Source organism: Antechinus flavipes, chromosome 3 (assembly GCF_016432865.1).
Source record: "Antechinus flavipes isolate AdamAnt ecotype Samford, QLD, Australia chromosome 3, AdamAnt_v2, whole genome shotgun sequence".
In the NCBI taxonomy this organism is placed as follows: domain Eukaryota; kingdom Metazoa; phylum Chordata; class Mammalia; order Dasyuromorphia; family Dasyuridae; genus Antechinus; species Antechinus flavipes.
This window is the reverse complement of record NC_067400.1, coordinates 116,454,867-116,476,387: the sequence shown is the minus strand read 5'-3', so window position 1 is coordinate 116,476,387 and position 21,521 is coordinate 116,454,867.

Sequence of the window (21,521 nt, the reverse complement as noted above, 5' to 3'; positions counted from 1 at the left end):
ACATGAACTAATGCTGAATGAAATGAGCAGAAGCAGGAGATCATTATACACTTCAACAACAATACTATATGATGATTAATTTTGATGGAAGTGGCTATCTTCAACAATGAGATGAATCAAATCAATTCCAATTGTTCAGTAATGAAGAGAACCAGCTACATCCAGTGAAAGAACAATGGGAAATGAGTGTGGATCACAACATAGCATTTCCACACTTTCTGTTATTGCCCGCTTGCATTTTTATTTATCTTCTCAGGTTATCTTTACCTTATTTCTAGATCTGATTTTTCTTGTGCAGCAAGATAACTGTATAAATATGTATACATATATTGCATTTAACAAATACTTTAACATATTTAACATGTATTGGTCTTCCGGCCATCTAGGAGAGGGCATGGGGGGAAGGAGGAGAAAAGTTGGAATAGAAAATTTTGCAAGGGTCAGCACTGAAAAATTACCCATGCATATGTCTTGTAAATAAAAAGCTATAATAAAATATTTTTTAAAAGATTGTATTTTTGTCCTAAATAATCCAATTTTCTTACCCACAAATTTTAAGTGTATATTTTCTCAAAATACTGTCTTGTCCTCTATTTTTTTCTCAAATCTCTTTAATTTACTATTATATTGCTGAGTATATAAAAGTTATTTTCATTATTAATTTATTAATTACCGTATATCCTCGAGTATAAGCCGAGTTTTTCTGCCCAATTTTTGGGCAGAAAATCCCCTCCTCGGCTTATACTCGAGTTACTAGATAAAACATGTGTAAATATCCCTTTGAATGCCCCCCTGCTGTGTAGTATACAGTGCGATTTTTGGGTTAAAATTAGGGGCCTCGGCTTATATTCGGGTCGGCTTATACTCGAGTATATACAGTAATTAGTAATTGGTGTTGATTTAGTAACTTGATTTACAAAATCGATGTGCTGCTTTCATTATCCATAGGGTTTTCTTCCCACTAGTGATGGATACACACTGATCAACATACATTGTCTGATTGTTCCGCTTTTGTGACCAATTTGAACACATTCACAAGATGACTGGCCATGCTTAGGGATCAGAAAGGCTTATGTATTAATGCAATTCTAATTTCATGTGGATTTTCATTCAAATTCATACATGTGCATTTTATCTGATAATTATACATGTAAGTTACAGTTGTATGTATATGTGTGCACATGTGTGTAAAAAGTACTTTAAAAAAAGTGCAACATTTAACATAGGAATTGGTGATTTGTTGGCAACTAGGAAAGAGAAAGAGAAAAATTTAAATTAACATGGTGACATTAACAGATATATTTTAAAAGTGTGTAAAACACAACATAGATGTTTGCCAAGTAGGCCTGAACATCATTAAAAAACAGATTTCCTCTGCCCTAGAAACATCCTAAACTATATTTCACTTTGGGAGCTTGCAAAAAAGGGCATGCATTCTAGAATGAAGGATGAATGTGGTTTAAAGCACAGGCACAGGTAGAAACAACTATAATACAAAGGAAGTCTATCAAGGAAAAGAGCTAGAATTGTAGGGCAGGTAGGAGTGTGCTTGAGTCAGCTTAAACTGGCTCCTGAGAGATGATTGTTAAATTTGCAGTGTGAGCATTCATACCTAGGAATTCAGCAGACTCTACAATTTGGGGCTTGATTTATTATTTTGTTGGTTGTTTAGACAAAGTGATGGAGAAAAATGTTAATCATTCTGATTAAACTTAAAAGTATGTCATGCATACATTTATTTCTCAGAGAATAATTGGTTAAATGTTTACCAGAGTATTACTTAGTGAAGGTAAAACCATACTTTGGGTGATTGGCTTTTTGTCTCAGAGGATCAAAACTTAGCACATTGTTGGAGCACTTACATATTTAGATTGCAATGATAATAGGAAGTTGCCAGGGTCATGTATCTTTTCTTTTTCTCTCCAATATTCCCCTTTCCAACTGAATCTATCTTTAAAATTTTACTTCAGAGAATCTTCCCTGCTGCTTGCCCCTGGTGCATCCTGAAAGATCTGGGTGAAAGCCCAGGTATCTGTGACACTCAGATCTTTGCTAGACATTGTTACATTGCTCAGGCCAACTGTTTAGCAACACCATTTTAACTAGTAGAATGATAGTACATATTCATCTAGCTTCACTCTCAGAATGATAGAATATTGGAGTGTAGTGGGGTCTAGTCAGCCTATGTTTTATTTTTTAGAACTTGCCATGAAAATTGTCAACAATTGTAATCATTAAGCAATAGGGAAAAAGGAAAGTTAGGGATGAATAAGGTTTCCTTGTTTGAGAAAAACTATCTTCTTTTATTGACAATCAGAATTATTCACAGGTGCTTGACTCATTGAGGGCTAAATAAAAAGACTCAGAGTAGTCTAAAACTAGAGAACATCAAGCTTTCTAATTTCAAGGTGGTTGGTACTTAAAAGAATATTGACATAAGAAACAGATTTTATCTCATCAGTTGAGAATGATTGTAACTTTGAAGTAATGCTTTGAATAGTCAGATATCAAACTAATGAGCTTTTACTGTATATGCATTCTAACTTCCAGGTCATTAATTCTTAGCATCCTTTTCTCATATAGAAAGTCAAGTATGGTAATAGTTATCAGAATATGGTCAATCTTAAGATCCAAGGAAATGTAAATTTTTTACTGAGTGTTTGGAATTTCCTTTATTTCTGTTACTATTCCACGACACCATATGTTTCAGATTTGTAAAAAGGAAGGAGTTTGAAGAAATTAGAAGAGAAATAGTCTTTCTCCTTTGGGGTGTGACCAGCCAACTTTCTTCATCACAGCTAGAACTGCTTTCAGAGCTAAAGTGAAACATTAAAACTATCTATTTTATTGACTTTAAATGAATCTCTCATGTCAAGCCTGTTGGATTTGGAATTTGTCTTTAGTCATTCATCTTTTGATCTTCTGATTTATGTTGTCATCAGAAATTCCCCACTAACAGTATTATATTGTATGCTTGGATTTATTCTCTTCTTATAATAAAGGAAATAATTTATTTCCAAACCTGGTAGAGTTGTGAAGAAAATGTATAAGCTTTTAAAAGACAAAAATTATGCATTAATATTCTTTTAGAGAAATTCAGTAAATATTATAGAAGTTAAATGACTCTCAACTTTCCAATCTGAGTGATGAGGAAGATAGTGAATAATTAATAAAATGTGTAAAATAAGAACATCCAGTTTTATGGAAAGTAGTGAGCTTAAAGTGCCTCAAAGCATCACAGTGGTCATTCTTTTTAGACCATTTGGTATGTTGTTTCGTAATTCAGGTTAAAGATCTGTGTTTTATATATACAGATGTGGAATTCACTCATAAAGAAAGCTTAAGCTATGGGCTTATGGGAATGGATGAATCCACTAAAGAAAATGACAATAGCAACAATATCTACTTACTTGTAATATAATTTGAAAATTTACAAAATGTTTTATTTTTATTATGTAATTTGATCCTCACAAAATTGAACAGGATTAACACTATGGGTGTTAATATCCTCATTTTAGAGATGATTAACGTGAGCATAATTATTAGATCATTTCCTATGGTCATAAATCCAGTAAGTATTAGAGTCAGTATTTGAACCCAGGTCTCAATTAATACCAATCACGTTGCTTAGGGTGTGCTTCAATTAATGCTGAAAGAATAAAAGACATTAGGAGAGTGAAGGGGAGAATAAGAAAAATGTCCAAAGAAATTTGGAGAACATTGCATGAAGTAGGAAGTGTTTGAGAGTACTAAATTCTCTAAACTAAACGAGGAAATTCTCATATCTGGGCAGAGTGAATGGACTCAGTAGAGCAGCATGACAAAACTAGGGCTACTGTTGTGGCTCTTGCTCTGGTCACTTCTTACTCTCTGTCTCTCTGTCTCCTTTTCTGTCTCTGTTTCTTTCTCTTTGGGTCTCTCAGTTTCTCTCTCCATCTGCCTTGCTATCTCTGTTTCTGTCTCATCTCTCTCCCTACTTCTCTCACCCTCTTCCCTCCTTCCTTATTTTTCCACTCCTGACACAGTTGCATCATATCAGGATTTGTCTTGGTAGGTAGTAGTCTACCTACCAAATTCCTGACTGACTCCTGCTTACTTCCTTCTGTTACTAAATGTGCTGATTGTAAAGAATTGCATATTTTCTCTCTATTTTGCTTTTCTTTTCTGTGCCTGATACCTGGTAACAATATCCTTGGATGAAGGGATGTTGATGCCTGTGAACAAAGAGCTTTTTTTCTCAATAATATTTTGTTTTTCCAAATACATGTAAAGATAGTTTTCAAAATTCATTTTTGTAAAATATTGTTCCAAATTTTTCTCCCTCCCTTCCTTACCTCCTCTCTCTCTAAGACAGAACAACTAAATATTTTCTATATCTACAATTATTTCAAATGGGATTTCCCTTTCTATCTTTTCCTCCTGGGAATTATGGTAATATATAGAAATGCTGATGTTTTATGTGGGTTTGTCTTGTATCCTGCAACTTCGCTAAAGTTAATTATTTCAAGTAGTTTTTTAATTTGATTCTCTAAATATGCCATCATATCATCTACAAAGAGTGATAGTTTTATTTCTTCATTCCCTATTCCAAATTCTTCAATTTCATTTTCTTCTCTTATTATTAAAGCTAACATTTCCAGTACTATCACATCCAGTGGTGATGATGAGCATCCCTGCTTTCTACAGATCTTATTGGGAAAGCTTCTTACTTATTCCAATTACATAAAATGCTTGATGATGATTTTAGATATTTGCTGCTTATTTACTTAGTTATTTTTGCTGGGGCAATTGAGATTAAATGACTTGTCCAGGGTCACATAGCTAGGAAGTGTTACATGTCTGAGGCCAGATTTGAACTCAGGTCTTCCTAGCTTCAAGGCTAGTGTTCTATTCATTTCACCAATTAGCTGCTCCTATTGCTTATTTTTTTAAAGAAAACTTCTTTTATTTCTATGCTCTCTGGTATTTTTAAAGGAATGGGTACTGTATTTTATCAAAGTTATTTTCTTACCTCTATAGAGATAATCATATGAGTTCTGTTGGTTTTATTATTGGCATGGTCTATTATGCTGAGTTTTAGTTTTCTTAATGCTGAACCAGTCCTACATTCCTGTAATAAATACTAGCTGGTCAATAAATCACTCTTAGTGATAAGTGGTTATCATTTCTTTGCTAATATTTTATTTAAATTTTTTGCATCGATGTTTATTAGGGAAATTGGTCTGTAATTTTCTTTCTCAATTTTGTTCCTTCCAGATTTAGGTATTAGCACCATATTTATCTCATAAAATAATTTTGTAGAATCCATTCTTTGCTTATTTTTTAAGTAATTAACATGCCATTGGAAATAATCCTTCTTTAAAACTTTGGGAGAATTCACTTGTGAATTCATTTGGTTTTGGAAAATATTTTTCTTAGGGAGTTCATTGATGGTTTATTCAATTTCTTTTTCTAAAGGGGAGTTATTTAAGTATTTTATTTCTGTTAATCTGGGAAATTTACATTTTTGTAAATACTTATCTATTTAACTTAGGTTGTCAGATTTATTGTCACATAGTTGGGCAAAATAGCTCCTAATTATTGTTTTAATTTTCTCTTTACTGATGGTGAATTCACCCTTTTCATTTTAGATACTATTAATTTGGCTTTCCTCTTTCTTTTTTTTTTAAATAAGATTAACCAAAAGTTTATCTATTTTATTTTTTTCATGCTAGATCTTAATTTTATTTATTAATTCAATAGTTTTCTTACTTTCAATTTTATTAATCTCTCCTTTGATTTTCAGAATTTCTAATTTAGTATTTAATAGGGGATTTAAATTTTTTTATCTTCTTTAGTTGCAAGCCCAATTTATTGATCTGCTTTTCCTCTCTCTTATTCATGTAAGCATTTAGATAAATACAATTTTCCCTCTGATCTACTTTAGGTGAATCCCATAAATTTTGGTGTATTGGCTTGTAATTTTCATTCTCTTAGATGAAATTATTCATTGTTTCTGTGATTTCTTTTGACCCTCTTATTCTTTAGGATTAAATTGTTTAATTTACAATTATACTTTTGTCTGTCTTTTCATGGTCCTTTATTGAATATGATTTTTATTGCATCATTAAATGCATTTAATTGGATGCATTTAATATTTCTGCCTTTCTGCATTTGATTGTGAGGTTTTTATGCCCTAATACAGGGTCAATTTATGTTGGGTCCATGTACCACTGAGAAAAATGGATATTCTTTTCTTTTCTCATTCATTTTTCTCCAGAAGTCTATCATATCTTACTTTTCTAAAATCCTATTCAACTCCTGTACTTCTTTCTCATTTATTTTGTGATTAGATTTATCTAATTCTGAGATTTGAGACAGCAACACTAGATTTGCTATTTATTTCTTTCTGTAATTCATTTAGTTACTCCTTTAAGAATTTGGATGCTATACCCCTTGGTACATATATAGTTGGTATTGATATTGTCTATGTATACTTCTTCTGTTCTAATAAAAACAATGTTCTTAAGAGTTACAGTTGTCATCTTCCCATGTAAAGTTTCACCTTTAAATAACATGTTTTTCAAAACTAATGCAGACAAGATTAGAAGGGAAGCAATAAACTGGGAAAACATCTTTACAGTCAAAGGTTCTGATAAAGGCCTCATTTCCAAAATATATAGAGAATTGACTCTAATTTATAAGAAATCAAGCCATTCTCCAATTGATAAATGGTCAAAGGATATGAACAGACAATTTTCAGATGAAGAAAGTGAAACTGTTTCTAGCCATATAAAAAGATGCTCCAAGTCATTATTAATCAGAGAAATGCAAATTAAGACAACTCTGAGATATCACTACACTCTTGTCAGATTGGCTAGAATGACAGGGAAAGATAATGCGGAATGTTGGAGGGCATGTGGGAAAACAGGGACACTGATAACATTGTTGGTAGAATTGTGAATACATCCAGCCAATCTGGAAAGCGATTTGGAACTATCCTCAAAAAGTTATCAAACTGTGCATACCCTTTGATCCAGCAGTATTACTACTGGGCTTATATCCCAAAGAGATCTTAAAGAAGGGAAAGGGACCTGTATATGCAACAATGTTTGTGGCAGCCCTCTTTGTAGTGGACAGAAACTGGAAACTGAATGGATGCCCATCAATTGGAGAATGGCTGAATAAATTGTGGTATATGAATGTTAAGAAATATTATTGTTTTGTACGAAATGACCAGCAGGATGACTTCAGAAAGACCTGGAGAGACTGATGCTGAATGAAATGAGCAGGACAGGAGATCATTATCAATAATACTATATGATGATCAATTCTGATGGATGTGACTCTCTTCAGTAATGAGATCAATCAAGTCAGTTCCACTTGTTCAATAATGAATTGAACCAGCTACACCCAGAGAAAGAACTCTGGGAAATGAGTGTGAACCACTACATAGCATTTCCAATCCCTCTATTTTTGTCCTCCTGCATTTTTTATTTTCTTCATGGGTGAATTGTACATTATTTCAAAGTCCAATTCTTCTTGTGCAGCAAAATAACTGTGTGGATATGTATACATATATTGTATTTAACATATATTTTAACATATTTAGCATGTATTGGTCTACCTGACATCTGGGGAAGGGGGTGGGAGGAAAGGGGGGAAAACTAGAACAAAAGATTTTGCAATTGTCAGTGCTGAAAAATTACTCATGCATATATCTTGTAAATAAAAAGCTATAATTAAAAATGCATAAAAAACAACAACAACATGTTTTCCCCTTTCCCTTTTTTATGCTTCTCTTGGGTTTTGTATTTGAAAATCAATTTTTTTGTTTAGTTTTGGTCTTCTCATTAAAAAATGATTCAGTCTCCTATTTCATTGAATATTCAATATTCATTGAATCCCTGAAAGGTTATGCTAAATTGGGTTGGGCAGTTTATTCTTGGTTTTAATATAAGCTCTTTTGCTTCATTCTGGGTTGTCATATTCCAAATCTTATGATTCTTTAATGTAAAAGCTGCTAAGTCCTGGTTAGATCTGACTGTGGCTCATGATATTTGAATTGTTTTTCTGACTGCTTGCAATATTTTCTCCTTGACCTAATAATTTTAGAATTTAGCTACACTATTCCTTGTAGTTTTCATTTTGGTATCTCTTTTAAAAGGTGATTGATGGATTATTTTAATTACTGTTTTATTATCTGATTCCCCAAGGCAATTTTCCTTTAAGATTGCTTGAAAGATGCTGTCCAGGATCTTTTTTGGATCATGGATTTTGAGTAGCCCCAATAATTCTTAAATTCTCTCTCCTGAATCTATATTCCAGGTCACTTGTTTTATCTTGAGGTATTTTACATTTTCTTGAAATTTTTCATTAAAAAAATTGATCAACTCAATGTCTGATAGTCATTAACTTCAATTTGTCTGATTCTACTTTTTAAGGTATGATTTTCTTCAGTTAGCTTTTGTACCGCCTTTTCCATTTGAGTACTTCTACTTTAAAGGAGTTGTTTTCTTCAGTGGATTTTTATAGTTATTGCTATTTCATTTGACTAAATATATTTTTAAAAGAATTGTTTTCTTCGGTCCATTTTTGTTCTTTTTTTAAATTGTTGACTCTCTCTTACATACATCTCACTTATACATCTCAATTATTTTCTAGTGTTTTCTTCTAATTCTCTTTTTTGACTTTTATAATCCTTTTCTAAACTCTTCCAAAAAGTTTTTTTGACCTTGAAACAAATTCATGTCCTGCTTTGAGCTTTCACATGTAGATATTTTGTCATCTTCTGAGTTGGTGTTTTGATCTTCCCTATTACCATAGTAGCTATCTATGGTCAAGTTTCTTTCTTTTTGCCTATTTCAAGACTTTTAAAGTTGAGCTCTGTTGCTGGCACACAGGGAGCACTGTCTCAAGCTTATTATTCAGGGTCACTGGCTTTGAGTGCTGGTGTCTCAGGTATTTAGTGACTCTCTCTGTGCAGTGAGGTAACATGACCTAGTTGCACTTTGTTTTCAGAGTTAACAATTTTTCTTCTATGGTGCGGCTGGGGCTCCAAAGCTGGTCTTCTGTGCTACTAAAAAGCTAGAATTTGAGAATTTTAGTTGCTAATCTGTGCTGGGGCTAAGACCCTCTGGCTTGTTTATAGGAACACCTTCTGCACTGGACTGTGCTCCTCTATCACCGAAGTGAAAATGATCTTTATTGAAGTTCTTTCAAGCTATTTTAAGCTAGAAAATTGTTTCCTCTACATCTTTGTACATTCTGTTGCTCCATAATCTTTTCAGAAATTTGATTTAAAGTTCTTCAGAGACTTCTTGGCTTCTGCCAGCTTGTCTCTATCCCTCAGAGGTAGAGTTAAAATGGCAATTTGAATTTTTAAACATAAGCATCTATTTAATTAAGAATTTAAGTTTCAGAAAAAAACTAATAAAATTCATCTGGAAAAACAAATTATCAAAAAATATTAAGGGGAGTAATTAAAAAATGCAAAGGACAGTGGCCTAGCTGTACCAGAACTAATACTGTATTATAAAGCATCAGTACTAGCTAAGATGAAGAGTCAGATGAATAAATTAGTTACATAAAACAGAATAGTGACTATGGTAATCTACTATTTGATAAATACAAAGTTTCTAGTTTCTGTGTTAAGAACTCACTATTTTTATAATAGGTTTTTATTTTCAAAATAAATGCAAAGATAGTTTTCAACATTTACTCTTGCAAACCATGTGTTCCAATTTTTTCTCCCTTTTCCCCTCTCCCTTCCCTTAAACAACAAGCAATCCACTCTATGTTAAACATATGCAATTCTGCTATATATATCTCCATAATTATCATGTTGCAGAAAAAAAAATCAGATCAAAAAAGGGAAAAAATGAGAAAGGAAACAAAAAGCAAGCAAACAACAAAAAGGTGAAACTATTATGTTGTGATCCCCATAGTCTTCTTTTTGGAAACAGAGGGCTCTCTCCATCATACATCTATTGAAAATGGCTTGAATCTCTTATTGTTGAAAAGAGTCACATCCATCAGAACTGATCATTGTATAATTTTGTTGTTGCTGTGTACAATGTTCTCTTGATTCTACTCACTTCACTTAGCATCACAACATGAAAATCTCTCCAGCCTTTCTAAAATCATCTTGTTGATCATTTCTTACAGAACAATAATATTCCATAATATTCATTTATCATCACATATTCAGCCATTCTCCACCTGATGGGCATCCACTTGGTTTCCAGTTCCTTAGCACAATAAAAAGGGCTGCTAAAAACATCTCATACCCTTTTTCAAAACAATGCCAAAATAGCAATATAATTTAGACACACAGGGTGATATTGTAAGCAAATTAGGAGAGTAAGGTATAGATTACCTGCTAAATCGAAATCCCTTTTGGGGAAGGGAGGAATTTATGAACAAATAAGGACTAGAGAACATTATGAAATGCAAAAAAGATAATTTTGATTAAATTAAATTAAATTAAATTAAATTAAAATTTATTTACATTAAATTAAAAAAAAATCTTTGCAGCCAGGTTTACAAGGGAATCAGAATGCTGGGAGACAATTTTTACAGCCAGTATTTCTGATCAAGGCTTAATTCATAAAATTTATAGAGAACTGACTTTTATTTATAAGAATGCAAGTCCTCCCTCAATTGATAAATGGTAAAAAGATATGAACTGACAATTTTCAATAGGAGTGGATGTTAGAGTTTGTCAAATGCTTTTTCTGTATCTATTGAGATAACCATATGATTTTTGTTAGTTTGGTTATTGATAATTTATTATGATATGATAACATTATTATGATAACAGTTTTCCTAATATTGAACCAGCTCTGCATTCCTGGTATAAATCCTACTCAGTCATGGTATATTATGCTGGGAATAACTTGCTATAATCTTTTTGCTAATATTTTATTTAAGATTTTTGCATCAATATTTATTTGGGAAATTGGTCTATAATTTTCTTTCTCTGTTTTGACCCTACTTGGTTTAGGTATCAACACAATATCTGTGTCATAAAAGGAATTTGTTAGGACTCCTTCTTTCCCTATTTTTCCAAATATTTTGCATAGTAATTAATTTTTCTTCAAATATTTAGTAGAATTCACATGAAAATCCATCTGGCCCTGGAGATTTTTTTCTTAGTGAGTTGATTAATAGCTTGTTCAATTTATTTTTCTAAAATGCAGCTATTTAAGTAATTACTTATCTTTTCTCTTAATTTAGGCAATCTATATTTCATCCATTTCACTTAGATTATCATTATCTTTGTATGTAATTGAAAAAATAATATGCTATTAAAATAAAATTTAAAGAGTATATGTTTTGTTGGCATATAATTGGGAAAATATCTCCTAAAATATATTTCTATTTTATCCTCTTTAGTTGTGAATTATAATTTTTATACTCATAATTTAATGTTTTACTGTTTCCTCAACTGAAAAACAATGCTTGTTTGTATTTGTTTAATGAATTTTTTTTTTTACTTTTAATTTTGTTATCTCCTTTTATTTTCTGATTTTCTACTCTAGTGATTTAATTAGTTGATTTTCTAGTTTCCAGTTGATTTCCCAATTGATTGTAATTTTTTTTTGATTAATTAATTCATGAACATTTATCAATTACCTATTCCATAACAGGAAATGTGCTATGTAAGCATTTAGTTGTATAAAAAATTCCCTAAGAATTGTTTTGATTGTATCCTACAAATTTTGATATGTTATCTTATTATTGTCATTTTTTACATGAATTATTGTTTAGTTCAATGGTTTTCATCTATGTTAGTGTTGTAATTTATTTTTAATCCTTTTTTATCTCTACTTCAAAAATGTTTTATTGAATGTAATTTTATTGCCTTAAGGTCAGAAAAAATGCATTTAATATTTATTTCTCCTTTTCTATATTTGCTTGGGAAATTTTTATGACCTAATATATGGTCAGTTTTTGGGAATCTGTTTTGTCTAGTTTAGAAATAAATTCTATTTCTATTCAGTATTCTCCAGAGGTCTACCATACCTAATGTTTCTAAAATTCTATTCATCTCAATTTCTTATTTATTTTGTTTTGTTTATTTTGTGGTTAAATTTATCTAGGCCTGAGAAAGATAAGTTGAGACCTACCCCTAATATAGTTTTACAGTACATTTCCTTCTATAACTCATTTAACTTTTCCTTAAAGAATTTAGATACTGTATCATTTAATGCATATATATTTAATATTGAGATCAATGAATTGTCCAAGGTACTTCTTAATAAAATGTTTTCCGTTTTTAGTCTCTTTTGACTAGCTCTATTTTTTTATCCTTTTTTAAAAAATCATGATTATTATCATTTCTTTTTAACTTAAGCTGTAGCACTTAATAGATTCTGCTCCAGTTCTTTATTTTGATTTTATGCATATCTTTCTGCTTTGTGTATTTGTTGTAAATAACATCAAGAACTTTGTTTTCTCACCATTTTCTGGATAAATTAATTTCTTACGTATTCACAATTAGGATTGCAAACTGTGCATCCTATTCTCTTATATTCATCTTTCTCTTTTTCTTTTGCCCTGACCTCTCTTGAAGTGTCTGTTTTGTTTTTTCACAATTGACTCTTTTAATATAGTTTCCTTCTTATTATACACCCATCCCTCACTTTTCTCTTAATCTTTTATTTGTATTTTCTCATTATGTAAGATAAATTTCTGTATCTAATAATTGTATACACATTTATGTTATATATATACATATATTTCATCATTTCAATCAATTCAGAAAAAAATGAAGTTAAAATGTTGCCCACTTATCTTGACTCTCTCCTATGCTGTAAAATGTTTATTTCTTCCTATTTTTTCCCCCTTATCCTCTCTCTGAATGCCTTCCTCTTCTATCTTTTTTGAGTTCTTTCAAGCATAATAAAATCCCACCCAATTCCTCTGTCTAATTAGACCCTTCTCTAATTATGACATTCTGAAGGGTAACATGTATTATTATCCTGTATTTATGGTTTATTTATGGTTAACCCTTTGTAAAATTACTTTTTTCAATTTGTTAGGATTTTCCAATCATGTTTACCTTTTTATTTTCTCCCAAATTCTGTGTTTGAATGTCAAATTTTATATTTAGTTCTGGTTTTTTCATTAAAAATATTTGAAAGTTTTCTTTTTCAATAAAAATCCATTTTCCCATATGAGATTCTGCTCAATTTCATCATTATTCTTGGTTATAATCCTAGATCCTTTGCCTTCTACAATATCATATACCAAGCCCTCATTTTCTTGATGGTGGCAACTGCTAAATCTTGTGTCATCCTAATTGTGCCTCCATAGTACCTGAATTATTTCTCTATAATTGCTTAGAATATATTCTATTTTATCTGGTAGTCTTTTGGCTATAATATTTCTGGGAGTTTTCTTTTTGGTATTTCTGTTAGGAGGTTACAATAGATTTTTCACTTTCTGTTTTGCTTTCTGATGTTAAGATAGCTGTCAGTTTAACTTCGTAATTTTGTAAAATATGATATCTAACCTCCTTTTTTGTTCATAGCATTAAGGTAGATCAATTACTCTTAAATTATCTCTCTTCAACTTGTTTTTCAGGTCAGTTGTTTTTTGTATGAAATGTTTCATGTTTTATTCTAGTTTTTTTTTTGCTTTCAGATTTTGTTTTATTATTTTGCCTTCAGATTTTTTTTATTATTTCAAATTTTTTTATGGATTCATTGGCTTTTTAATTGGCCAATTCTAATTTTTAAGAAGTTATTTGCTTCAGGAATATTTTGCATTTCTTTTCAAAGTTTTTAATTCTTTATAATTTTTTAAAAATTTGTTTTAATTTATTTTCTCATTTCTTTGTCTCATCCCATTCCCCTCTAGTACCATTATTTGGCTTAAATTTTTTTTTCTTCTTTTATTTCTTTCTTTAAATTTTCTCCCTCCATCCCACTGCATCTGTGATACAGAACTATGTAATGGGTGACAGAGCTGCCAGATGTTACTTATCCCTGTTCCCATCATTAGTACAGGAATCACCAAGGATCTCTTCTGGCTTGGGACTCCTTGTTCCAATTCTTTATCTTGGTTCCCCTTTCATGTCTGAGGATTGGGATATTCCTGCTGTGGCTGGTATTATACTCCTTGACAGCTCCCACCTCATTGTCTACACTGGTCTGGCAAAATGACTTATTGTGATTTTCTTAAATATACCAATCAAAATTCAATTTGATGAATTTTCTAGGTTGTTGTAGAGAAGGTATGTTAGGAGAGGGAAGCACAAATGCTGGGAAAAAATGTTGTCTCTCTGTAATTTTGTCTCCATCTGGAGTCTTTTTTAAAAAAAATCAATGTATGATTTTATCAATTATTAAATATTATATCAATATACCAAAGATCTATGATTTCATTGAGGTAGGAGTATTCCCCTTTCTTTTCCTTTCACTTAGGCACCAAATTAGTGCAAGGCCTCATCATTTCAAAGGAGTCCAAACTTATGATTTCATCCCTCTAGTAAATTCCTGGTATAGACAGTCACTCACTCAATCAGTGTAGACCAGCAATTCATCTATAACCTAGAATCTTAAAGGATTGCCTGGAGCAATACGAGGCTAAGTAGCTTGCTTGATCACATAGCTAGTTTGTGTTATTGGAAGGAAAATAAAATATAGATTAATTGAAATATGTAATTCCTTTCTCCCTCCATTCTTCCTTTCCTTTTTCTCCTACCTTCCCATCTCCTTCCTTCCACTCCCTTTCTCTTCCCTTTTGCTTTGCACATAATTTTTGTTGCGCTACAAAGTTATTCAACACTAACAACATTAATAGCAATATAATTTTGTACATATAGGCACACATATGTATGTGAACAGCACTTCTTATAAATGGAATTGTTGTGCACTATCTTACTTCTCAATTCTTGACTCAGACCCCCTCACTCCTAAGTCCACTCCTTAATTTTATTTCCCATTTTATTTGCAGCAACTGCAGACTACCTCAAAATGCTTCAGGTTATAATTTGCCTTTGTCCTAGGGATAGAAAAAGGTTTGATTTTTTCCTATGGACTATTTCTAGGACACTTGCCTGTTATTTCCCCAAATGCCAAAAATCCCTTTCTCTCATACAAAATTTAGTGATACAATCTATGTATTTCTTTAAAAAATTTAATTAAAATAATCAAAGCCCACAAGCTCAGGTAGAAAATCTGAAACACACACAATTAACAGGGATTAAATAACTAAAAAGGAAAGAAAAGGAGGCATGCTTAGTTTAAATAAGCTAAACACTTATCATTCCTTCCCCCCCTTTCATTTTCCCACCATATCAAAATCTGAGAAATGCATTCTTCTTATAATTCATGTCAACAGATATTTATTCAGCTCTAGTTATCTGATAGACCCTGGGTTTACACAAGAAGTGAAAGGCATGATACATAGAGCTCAGTGACCTCAAGGGGATTATAATCTTGTTAATGTGCAGTGGATTTTGTTAAAATTTGCTTCTGTAGTTTTGATATGAAAAGCACCATGGCATAATTTAGAGGGAAGATTTTACTTGATCAATTGCAAGGATTTTAGAATCCTATATTCCATAAAAATGTCTTGATGATTAAAGGTCTTGGGAGCAGTAACTATAGCTACCATACCAGAGAGAGGTGTTTTTCCCTCTTCCCTCTCCCCAATGTATTCTGGGTGGAAAATAATGAAACCAAAAAGCCAACTGGCTATGTATTGCTTGATTGATTCAGTCATGTACTCAAAAAGATATAAAACTATCAACATTTTTAATTTTGTGATGATCCATAATTGCAGTCCTATTTGAGAGGATGCCTTTCCCCCCAATGAGTTTATCAGATCCTTTCCCAAAATGAATATGTTTGTCGTGCAACTCAAAAGTTGGTAAAAAACCAGTTTAGACTGGATTGCAAATTTGATGCATCAGTGTGCAAACATTCCTGTTAGGCTATATTGAAAATTATGACTTTGTCCTACTTTGATCCTCATCTACATGCATAGCTTTTTAAAAAATTTATCACCATGGAAGACTGCTTCCTGCCCTGGATGTGTGCCTGACCATCATGAAAATAACAGACACATTCTTGGAAGTTACATTATGAAAATGTTTGTTTGTTGTGTTTGTTTTGGGGAACATTTCCTTATTATTATTCATGCTGATCATTAGAATGGTGACATCTGCTTTTAAAGTAACAAAGCAGAATCAGTAGTTAGCTTCTACAAAACTCTGCAAATAGTTCACAGATCTTGGAAAAAAACCCAACCCATTTAAACTAGTTCAATAGGAGTGGAAGGGATTATCCCTCAATCCTGATCATTTCTGAATTTGCCCTAAAAAGTCATTCTAATGTCTCCTATTAAGCATTATTGATTTATTTGCTTCCCAATCTTATGTCTTTCTTACAATAACAATCCAATATCTGAACTTAATGACATGCAATGGATAGGGGAAAAAACATTTATAGGGTTTTAGAGCATGCTAATTCATGAAATCTCCAAGAAGAAAACAAATATCTACATGGTCAACCAGAGGAAGAATATGAGAAGCTTGAGATTATAAACAAACAACAACAACAAAAAACTTTCATCAAAGAATCATATTATGAAAGCAGTTATTGCAATTTCAGAAAATGTATTTTACAATGAAGACATTTTCTGCAGAGGGATAAAAATATCCTTATGTTTAAAAAGAAAGTGTTTCCTCATTTCCTTTCCCACATATTCTTTATCTAACATCTGTTCAATCATTGGGGGAAAAAAAAACACAGTTCCCTTTCTACCTTCTATTATCTTCTCTTGCTTTGAGAAATTAGAAAGGTATTTGCTAAAGCCAGAACTGGTATCTAAAGGGAGCAGCATATATCTTATGAGACACATGTCTTGTGGCATAACATGGTACACTATCTATAAAGAATGCTTCCTTTAATATTCCAAAATTAAACTACCCTCAGCAAAATCTCAGGATAAAGCTATTCTAGCAGTAAGAGAGACAGAATCTGAATCAATTCAGGAGAATTTTTGTAGGAATAGTCTATCAGTGCCCTCGCTAATTTAGTTTAATTTAGGGAAACAATAATTTATGAATACTTACACTGGTAGGTAGGAAGGCACTGGAAAGAAAAGTAAAAATTTCCTTGAGGTGTGATGGAAGAGTAATCGGAGATTACATGTGACTATTTAAATTTCTGTGCTTAGCTTGTGTTGAATGTATGTTTGCTGTAAGTCAGCTGTTGGGAGAACCTGGTTATTCCACTGACCAGATCTCCACTGAAACTCCATGTAGCTTTCTCTGCTTAAGTTAGGCCAAAGCACAAAACTCAGGGGAAAAATATATACATTTAAGTGAATTCATGTGTTGGAAAAAAAATCTGTCACCATAAGTTGTGTTATGAGTAGTCTAAGTATTTTTTTCACTACTATGCCATTTAGCAACTGATATGGGAGGGATAGGAGATATTGTTGGTGCAGAAAGAAAAATTATGTAAGAAAGGGCTAAGGGGAAGTGAAACTACCCAAGAGAGGTAATAGACAAAAGAATAAATGGTTTTCTGGTCCATCATATTTTACTTTTGGAGGGTAAAATTATATCACAAAAGAAATTTTTGATTTGTAGATTATTTCTGCATTCTCTACACTCAACTCATGTTAGGTGTGGAGGGGGAAAAAAGGACACAAAGAATCCAAGGCCAGGATAAGGCCATTTGGAAACTAAAGCCCTGCAAGTATCCCGTAGTACATCCAGGTGTATTGCCCAGATGGCACAGGTATAAAACCCATGAAATGGGAAAAATGTGATTGTGAGGGCTATTAGGACTGTTCTACATTCATAATACACTTATCCCAGGAGGCAGCCATGCAGCTGTTATACATCTCCAGGCTTGTACTTTTACTTGTACTTGAAGAGATATTTAAGATTTATGATGATGGGTATCTTTTCCCCATAAAGACTACAAAATAGGAAAAGTTACCAAGGGTACAATCTGGTGATGAAGTGTATTCACCATGGATTATTACACTCGATGAATAAGCAGGATATGCAAAGTTTCTCAATGCTATCAGCTGTAGAGGATTAGCAAATATTTCTTGTTTTTAACTAGTCTACCCTGGTAGAGCAGTTGCCTTTTGTAAAGTATTTGTGTGAAGAGAAAAACTGAAGGATTATCATAAAATGTACTTCTTCTTCCAAGCAAAGAGAGATAAACACTTGGCCTACAGTGTATACATAGCAGTATAATGATGAAGTTGAAAATTGGTATCTTTTCATTTTAAATTTAAAGGGAATGCATCTGTTTGTGTGGGTGTTTAGATTTTCTATTAAAATAGATTTTTAAGGAGTACTTTTTGATCTTAGTACTTCTTATGGAAACATAGTCATCAAAAATTACTTTAATGATTAACTTTTGGTTCTTTGAAACATTTTAATTAACTTTAGTGGTGGTGTTTTAGATCTTCTGGTATCTGAGAATATCAATGGAACAAATGTCCACTGACTGTCCTTTGTTGTCTCCATATGACCACGATATCCTTTTTCCGTTATATAGTTTACTGATTACAGCCTTTGTCCCATTTCTTTGTAAGTCTTATAGTCTGTTCATTTCTACTGTTCTCAGGCAATGGAATGCGTAAGTGGGGTTTAGTACATATTCTTGAAATTGTGCAAATAATCAGAAGTTAATGAGGGTACTGACTCTGGATTCAGAGTTGTTGTTTAGTCACGTCTGACTCTTTGTGACCATGCAGACTATAACATGCCAGGTCCACTGACCCTGAAGTTTTCTTGGTAAAGATACTGGAGTATCTTGCCATTTTCTTCTCCAGTGAATCACCTTTTGTCAGAACTCTCCACTCTGATGTGTCTATCAGGTAATTCTGAATTGCATAGCTCATACTTTCATTGAGCTATGTAAGTCTTTCTGCCATGACAAAGCAGTGACACAGGAAGAGATTCAGAGTTCTTAGCTTCTGATTCCAGCTCTGGTGCTACTACCTACATGCCATTTAAATTTAAATTTAAATTCTCTGGATTTCTGTTTTCTTATCATGAAATGAAAGGATTAGTCTAGATGAACTCCAACTCTAAAGATACTAGGATACTATGAGTGCAAATTAATTCTGCTTCTCAATGAAAGACTATGTACACTATGTTGAAATTTCAAATTGGTACATCAGCTATTTGGACCACCATGATACTACAATGTTGGGGAGTTATGCTGGAAGGGCTGCTTTTTTCTAGCACTTCATTTTGTGGCGCCAACGATGACAGTGAAATAAATCAACTGTCAGCAGCCATAGACAGCTATTTAAATCTGAGGCTTGAACATCTTAATTGGTGTGTTAAAAGTTAAAGAGCCAAAGTCATGTAAGGTACATAAAGCTACTTATGTGTATATTGTATTCCATGGCTAGGGAAGCATTCTATCATTTTCCTTATTCATTATTCTATTTGTGAATACCTTATTAGTGAGAAGACAACACAAAATACAAAATTCAAGATAAATATTATGCTACAGATCAATTTACCAACTATTGAAAGCTTAAAGTATACATATGTATGTGTGTGGAGAGGAGATTATTTATATAAGCTTGAGGCAATCAAGACTTTAATTTTAATATATTATAATCATGAATCAAAATCACTGTTTCATATTCCATGACATAAACCTGGTCACAATTCGTTGAACAATATATCACAATTAACGTTAGTGTAGCCTTTGCTGTCATTCAGTTTGAGTTATGTGGACAAAATAATCATCTTTCCAAAGAAAATGCTAGTCTTTTTAATCATCCTTTTTTTTTTCTATCTGGGATTTGATACTTTAGTTCCATCTAAGTGTAGCAAATGTATATGAAATAGGAATAAGAGTATTAAATAATCCAAGAGCCACAATCACAAGCAAGCTTTTTTTTTAAATTCTTAAGAGAAATTAGAGTATGATACAGTAAGTGGAAAGAGTAATGCCTTTGTAGTGAGGTGGCCAAAGTTCAAATCTCACCTAGGTTCCCTGCTACCTTGTGAGATCCTGAACTAGACACTTAACCCCTCTTGCCCTCAATTTCCTTATCAATAAAATGAGGGGATTGGACTAGACATTCTTTTCCAATTTTAAATCGAGGATTCTACATAACTATTCAATCTTTATAAAGGCGTCATCACTAGTGAAGGCTTGATTATTTTATAAAGCCAAGTCCTGAGATCAATAAAAGCAACAAGAAGCCAGGAAAAGTACCTGCTGAGGTTAAGAAATCATCCTTGAGCTTGTACTGGATGAACAGTTAGCTATGGGCAATATAATCCCTAGAATCTAAGGTCTCCTTAAAATCCATTAAGACACTATTCCCCTTAGACCAGTAGTTAGTTTCACCAATTCACAGCTTTATGACCTATCCAATTAATATGAGTAATATCCTGACTTCCACTCATAAAAACAATATCTCTCTCTCAATACTTCTGTGTAATTTGCAGATATACTACAAAGAACTAATTTACAGAACAAAGAGATGTTATTTAAAATGTTATTCCTGTGTATGGTGCCTTAGTAGTAATCAGTGGTCCTTTAAAAGTTATCAGTAGTTTGCAGTTTGTGACTTATTTACAATATTAAAAATTTAAATATGTGATTTTAAAAGGTTTATTACATTCTTAATTGCGATTTTAATTTGGTCTTAGGGCCAACATTCCCTCCACCCCCATAGGGACACATCTCCAATTTTATAACACAAGTCAGTGGGGGAACATTATTCACTTTATAGGCAAATGGTCTTATGATGTGTCTACTATGTAAAGTGAGGTACACCCATATCAAGAATTGTGAAGTTAAAGGAAATGAATTATTTGCAGATTTTTTGACTATACATTAATCTTAGAAAAACAAATTCCTTACTTACTACAATTACACATTATTTCTTTGTAGGACATAATAGAAAGAACAATAGATTTTATGTTGGAAGATAAAGATGGGAGTCTTGCATCCAGCAGGATGCAATGTGTTTGTGGTAGGAGCTTGAATTAGTGACTTTATTTCTCTGCTCTTTGGTTACCTTACTTTAAAAATGATACTGCCTTTTTTTGCTTGATATTTTTTTTCTAAAAGGTGAGTGCTTTGTAAATTATCAAAGGAGTAGAAAAGATTACTGGGCTTGGAGTCAAGACCTGAATCCAGATCTAGCCTCTGACACTCAGCAGCTGTGCAACCTTGAGTTGCACTCAAGTATAAAATGTGGATAAGTATAACCCCTATTTCCAAATATTGTTATGAGAATACAAATGAAATAATATTTGTTAAATGCTTAGCACAATGCCCATATAGTAGGTGCTTAATACACGTTTGTTTCCTTTTTTCCACTTCTATGAAGTACTGTTCAAAGACAATTTGGTGGTATAATAAATATTGTAATCAAATTGAAGTTCAGAAAATGTGACTTAAAATGCAGCCTCAGATCTTTTGTAGTTATGTGACCCTGGGCAAGTCATGTAATTCCTGTCTGCTTCATTTTTCTTATCTGCAAAATGGGTATAATATTAAAGTTTTTTTTAGTATAAAATG